This window comes from Mustelus asterias, chromosome 19, assembly GCF_964213995.1.
Source record: "Mustelus asterias chromosome 19, sMusAst1.hap1.1, whole genome shotgun sequence".
Lineage (NCBI taxonomy): Eukaryota > Metazoa > Chordata > Chondrichthyes > Carcharhiniformes > Triakidae > Mustelus > Mustelus asterias.
In genome coordinates, this window is record NC_135819.1 from 20,606,495 (window position 1) to 20,613,526 (window position 7,032).

The window sequence follows — 7,032 nt, forward strand, 5'->3', positions numbered from 1 at the left end:
GTGCTAACCATTGTGTCGCCCCTAAAACACATATAAATTAGCCCCTCAAACACTAATGAATTAGCCAGTCACAATTTTCCTTTCACAAGGCCACGTCAAGTCTGCAGGACTGCGTCAAGATTTTCTAAGTGACCTGTTATAACCTCCACAATAACAAATTCCTGCTTTGACAAAGGGTCGTCGGGACTCGAAACGTCAGCTCTTTTTTCTCCTTACCGATGCTGCCAGACCTGCTGAGATTTTCCAGCATTTTCTCATTTGGTTCCAGCATTTCCCTATGTTAGGCTAACTGGCCCAGTTTCTGCCTCCTTCCTCATCCCTAACAGAGGAGTTACATTTCCAATCTAATGGGACCATTCCACATTCTGGGGATTTTGGAAAATTACAGCCAATCATTTCCGCAGCCACTTCTTACAAGACCCTCAGTGTAGGCTATCAGATCCAGGGAATTTAGTTCTAATACTCTTCTCAGTACCCTGACCCTGATGATTATAACTGCTTCGAGTTTCTCCCTCGCTTTCACCTCTTGATTTACAAATATTTCTGGGATGTCATTTCTCTTCCACAGCAAAGACAGACACAAATTATCTGATCAACGCATCTGCCGATTTTTACCATTAATTCCCCACATTCTCTCTCAACACTGACCTACAAGGTAGAGTTCCCCCTCACCTGCACCTGGAGTACATGGGTGCTCTGGTGATGCTGGGAGGAGGACATCAGGTCTCTGTCAAGGCCCCTGGAACATCTCTCTATGTGAAATAAATGTACGCAAATGTAAATGCAACTTGTTTAGATATAACCATCTTCCGACAAATAACAGCAATACAACCGCAGGTGGGAAGGTTAAATGGTGTCTTCATGGTGGCGAGAAGGCTCCAGGTATGAATCCAGGGTGACAGGGTGGTTAGTGCCGGGGACCTCAGTTTGATTCCCAACTTGGGTGACTTTCTGTGCGGAATCTGCATGTTCTCCCTGCATCTGCGGGAGTTTACCCAAAGGTAGGGGAGTCTAAAACCAGAATCATAGAATCCAACAATGCAGAAGGAGGCCATTCGGCCTATCGACTCTGCACCGATCACAATCACTCCTATCCCCATAACCCCATGCATATGCTCCAGCTAGTCCCACTGACACTAAGGGGCAATTTAGCATGGCCAATACACCTAAGAGGGCATAGGTTTAAGGCAAGAGGAGAGAGATACAAAAGGGTCCAGAGGGGCATTTTTTTCTCACAGAGGGTGGTGTCAGGAAGAAGTTGCCAGAAGTAGTAGTAGAGACAGGTACAATTTTGTCTTTTAAAAGATGGGTATTGAGGGACATAAGAACATAAGAAATAGGAGCAGGAGTAGGCCATCTAGCCCCTCAAGCCTGCTCCGCCATTCAATAAGATCATGGCTGATCTGATATTGGTTTCAGTTCCACTTACCGCCCGCTCCCCATAACCCTTAATTCCCTTAATGGTTAAAAATCTATCTATCTGTGACTTAAACACATTTAACGAGGTAGCCTCTACTGCTTCATTGGGCAGAGAATTCCAAAGATTCACTACTTTCTGGGAGAAGGGGGCTATGCCCCCGAGTTCTTGTTTCCATTGTAAGTGGAAATAACCTCACTGCTTCTACCCTGTCCAGCCCCTTCATTATCTTATATGTCTCTATAAGATGTCCCCTCAGCCTTCTAAACTCCAATGAGTACAGGCCCAGTCTACTCAATCTCTCCTCATAAGCTAACACCCTCATCTCTGGAATCAACCTGGTGAACCTTCTCTGTACTCTCTCCAAAGCGAATATATCCTTTCGCAAATAAGGGGACCAAAATTGTACACAATACTCTAGGTGTGGCCTCACCAGTACCCTGTAGTTGCAGCATGACCTCCCTGCTTTTATACTCCATCCCTCTCGTGATAAAGGCCAACATTCCATTTGCCTTCTTGATTACCTGCTGCACCTGCAAACTGAGTTTTTGTGATTCATGCACAAGGACCCCCAGGTCCCTCTGCACAGTAGCATGTTGTAATTTTTCACCGTTTAAATAATAGTCTATTTTACTATTATTCCTTCCAAAGTGGATAACCTCACACTTACCAACGTTATACTCCATCTGCCAGATCCTTGCCCACTCACTTAGCCTATCCAAATCTCTCTGCAGACTCTCTGTGTCCTCCACGCAATTTGCTTTCCCACTCATCTTTGTGTCATCCGCAAACTTTATTACCCTACACTCGGTCCCCTCCTCCGGATCATCTACGTATATGGTAAATAGTTGAGGCCCCAGCACCAATCCCTGCGGCACGCCACTAGTCACTGATTGCCAACCGGAAAAGCACCCATTTATTCCGACTCTCTGCTTTCTGTTAGATAGCCAATCCTCAATCCACGCTAACACTTTACCCCCAACTCCGTGTACCTTTATCTTATGCCAAAGATGGGCCAAACATGGGAAATTGGGACTGGCTTAGTGGTTAAAAAAGGGGCGTTCTGGACAAGCTGGGCTGAAGGGCCTGTTTCAATGCTGTAAGCCTCTATGACTCTACTCCAGGTGCTCCGGTTTCCTCCCACAATCTGAAAGATGCGCTGGTTAGGTGCATTCCAGGTTAAAGTCCAACAGGTTTATTTGGTATCACAAGCTTTTGGAGCGCTGCTCCTTCATCAGGTGAGTGTGTTGTGAGACTTCTTACTGTGCCCACCCCAGTCCAACGCCAGCATCTCCACATCATGGATAGGTGGATTGGCCGTGCTAAATTCCCCCTCGGTGCCAGAGTGTGGCGACTAGGGGAATTTCACAGTAATTTCATTGTAGTGTTAATGTAAGCCTACTTGTGACACTGATAAATAAACTTTACTTGGTGAGTTTCTGCTGCTTTTTTGTTAACTGCGAGGGTGATCCACTCATTAATCTTCCTGCAAGGACAGCTCTCTTGCTCATAACCACTACTCATAACCACAGACTTACTTCTGGTGTGCCAAATTCCACAATAAATTTCAAAACCCCTCAATGGGTCACATTACAAAGCCTCAAAGTAAGCTAAACGTTTGAACCACTTTTCTGGAGGCCAAAGGACTATTCACTCACGCTCCTTACTTAGCATGTACCTTTAATAGCTACACGCTACCACCACCGGGGATTACTGGGAAGTATCATGAGCCGCAGCTGCTGTACACGCTCTCTGAGGAACCAATCTCGCCAACTTACATCCTTGCTCATTTAAGTAGCTGCAATGGGATCTGAAACCCCTTGAACCTATTTCCAAGCCAAATAACAAACCATATAAAAGGTGCCTGAACAAGGTACCCTATTTCTTCTGGCTGTGGGCAGGGGGGATTGAAAGTTTAAGAATTAAGTTTATTCATGAGTGTTACAAAGTAGGCTTACATTAACATTGCAATGAAGTTAGTGTGAAAATCCGGTGCCTGCTCGGGTACACTGAGGGAGAATTTAGCACGGCCAACGTACCCAACCTGCACGTCTTTCAGACTGTGGGAGGAAACCGGAGCACCCGGAGGAAACCCACGCAGACACGGGGAGAACGTGCAGACTCCGCACAGACAGTGACCCAAGCCGGGAATCGAACCCAGGTACCTGATGCTGTGAGGCAGCAGTGCTAACCACTGCGCCGCCCACTATGTACTCCTTGACTTCTTTTTACATGGGCTACATTAAACAAAGGTCGATGGATGGAATCGTCATGCGGCTTATAAACACCTGAACCAAGAGCATCATGAAGTCACCTTCCAAGTCAGAGCACTGGCAGAGAATGACATCACCCCCCCCACCACCAATTTCTCCACAAGGCTGAACCATGGTTCTTTGCAAAAAATATATTCCTCAAACAGAATTGAATATCCAATAGATCATTTAACAGAGCATAGGGAATACATTGGGATTTTATACTCTAGTTAATACATGAGCTAATTGTATTCTTCAGATATATATGACTGACAGAAACTGAAAAGCAGGTGGAAGGATTAAAACCTGCATCACGTCTTCCATAAAACACGTACAGCTGTGTGGTTTTGTTTTCAATGTCACCCCAAGAGGACATGCATTGCATTATTATACAACAGTGTTTCAATCACTGACCATTAAAAGCAGACAGGCATGAGAATAAACAGCAAGACATGAACTTCATTCACTGGACAATAGGAGAACCATCTCCCCCGCACCAGACATACACTGGACAATGGGAACACTATCCCCCCCAGACATATACTGGACAATGGGAACACTATCCCCCCCAGACATATACTGGACAATGGGAACACTAACCCCCCCCAGACATACACTGGACAATGGGAACACTATCCCCCCCAGACATACACCGGGCAATGGGAACACTATCCCCCCCCCAGACATATACTGGGCAATGGGAACACTATCCCCCCCAGACATACACTGGGCAATGGGAACACTACCCCCCCCCAGACATATACTGGGCAATGGGAACACTATCCCCCCCAGACATACACTGGACAATGGGAACACTATCCCCCCCAGACATACACCGGGCAATGGGAACACTATCCCCCCCAGACATATACTGGGCAATGGGAACACTATCCCCCCCAGACATACACTGGGCAATGGGAACACTATCCCCCCCAGACATATACTGGGCAATGGGAACACTATCCCCCCCAGACATATACTGGGCAATGGGAACACTATCCCCCCCCAGACATACACTGGACAATGGGAACACTATCCCCCCCAGACATACACTGGAAATTGGGAACACTATCCCCCCCAGACATACACTGGGCAATGGGAACACTATCCCCCCCAGACATATACTGGGCAATGGGAACACTAACCCGCTCCAAGGCGCTCAATTGGCAATGGAAGCACCATTCCCACAGTTCTCACAGGGCAATGGGAGTTTTCCCCTCAGATACTGACCGCGTAGTGGGAACACTGTAAATTAAAGACTAACGCTATGTCTCAGATGGGAGATTCCCTCTTGTTCTGTAAACACCAATCAGCAATATTATACAAAATAAGATTATATAGGATGGATCTACTGGATATTTGGCATTCACTTCAGACATCTGTCTTGGGTAGTACATTTTTCAACATTCACGTGTTTGTCAAACCTGATCAGACTCGTTCAAATTTCATACTCTCATTGTTACAGACAGGAAGGGGTTCAAGTGAAATAGCCCTGATTACTCCTTCTCCCACCTATGGAAATGGAAAATAGCTTTGATTTTGATTTCCCTCCTTGTAAGCAGTGCTTTATTTCCCAACCCTTCCATTTTGGTGTGATCCAATTTCTATTAATAATCCCACAGGAAACTCATGACAGGGTGAACTCAGAGGGTTAGTTTATTTGCACACAAACAAAACAAGGTCAGCAACATTGCTTCCTTTCGACTCACAGTACAAGGAGGACAGAGAAAGGAAGGTTTACAAGGCAAAGACCACAAAGAAAAGGATTTCTTCACACGAGTCCGGAATCCAGAATCCAAGTCCAAGTCTTTCACAGAGATTGGTAGGCTGAAAACTGATGCAGGGTAATTTACTTTTCACTTCCACGATGAGTTAGTTACGCTGATATGAATTAGTCTAATTGGTGATGGTTCCTGTCAAGACAGTGCAGATGTGCCCAGGCATTCAAACCTGGGCAGAGCTCCTTTTCTGTGCTGCTGTTAAATAGATGGAAAGGTTGCTGTGTAGATCCACGAGGCAATATTACTGATTCCACCAGCGACGGGTAATGTCACATGACTCCCACCATCTTGCTTTGGCTTTGACAAAAGGGTGCAAATTCCTTTGTCTGGGGCCCCGAGGTTGTTAATGCTCCAGCCATTAAAGGGAGGCTGTGTGGTCCTTTCCCCCAGCTCTGATTAGCCAGGCCTGGCTTATGAAATGTAGGAAGCCTCCGTATAATTCCCTTGGCGTTTGGTCTCTGCAGCCAGGGGATCATTTGGGTCTCTTCAGAGATAACGAGCTGCAGATTTCTTGCAATACATCCAAATAACCCCTTTTGTTCAGGGTCACAGACAGACATAGTTTAAGCCAATTTAAAAAGCCATTGTCCAGATTTTAAAAATAGTCATGAGGATAAATATATTTATAATAAAAACATATAGCGAGGTCTTAACCCAGAATGACAATAAATCACAAATGTACCAATTAGAAAGATAGTTAGGTTTTCACTTAAATTAATCAGTTGGCAAAAGATGACAAATTAATGAAATTGTTCTCAATATTTTTTTTTACAGTAATTATGACTTCTCCACTAAACTGAAAACTTACCACTGGAAATAAAATGTAACATAATAAACAATGAATGAGATGATTACACTTACCTACATAACGTTTTCTGCCTTCAAATTCCTCCCGGACACTTGGGCTAGAGAATCCAGACTCGCGGCTTATGAGAACTGCGGAGACCCCACTGACATAAAAGCATCCCCTCCACCTCCAGTACTGGCCCTCCCCAGCACAGTGTTACCACCGAGTGGCGGAACAATGGATGATGATTAACAGCAAGGCAAAGTGTGCCAATTTTAATTTTTAAAAATACACGCAAAAAAAGACAGCAAGCTATTTTAGGGGTTTGAAAATTCTTCTAAATATCTAAACAGCAGGGAACAGAAACTTTTGTTGAAGCAAACAAGGAGAATCAAATGAACATAGCAGCAATTGTAATTCATACAACCTCAAGCATGCCAGAACTTGCAATCTCTTCTTCCCTTCCATGAACCGTCACAGCTCTTTCACCTCTCCCCTACACTTCGCTCTCCTACAAACGGCTCGAAAGGCCAACGCTTTTCAAACAGTTCTTTCAGGCCGTCGCTGGAGAGGGCGGCACGGTGGTGAGCACTGCTGCCTCGCATGGCCAGGGACCCAGGTTCGATTCCCGGCTTGAGTCACTCACTGTCCGTGCAGAGTCTGCACTTTCAAAGAACAGTGCAGCACAGGAAACAGGCCCTTCGGCCCTCCAAGCCTGTGCCGCTCATTGGTCCAACTAGACCATTCGTTTGTATCCCTCCATTCTCAGGCTGCTCATGTGACTATCCAGGTAAG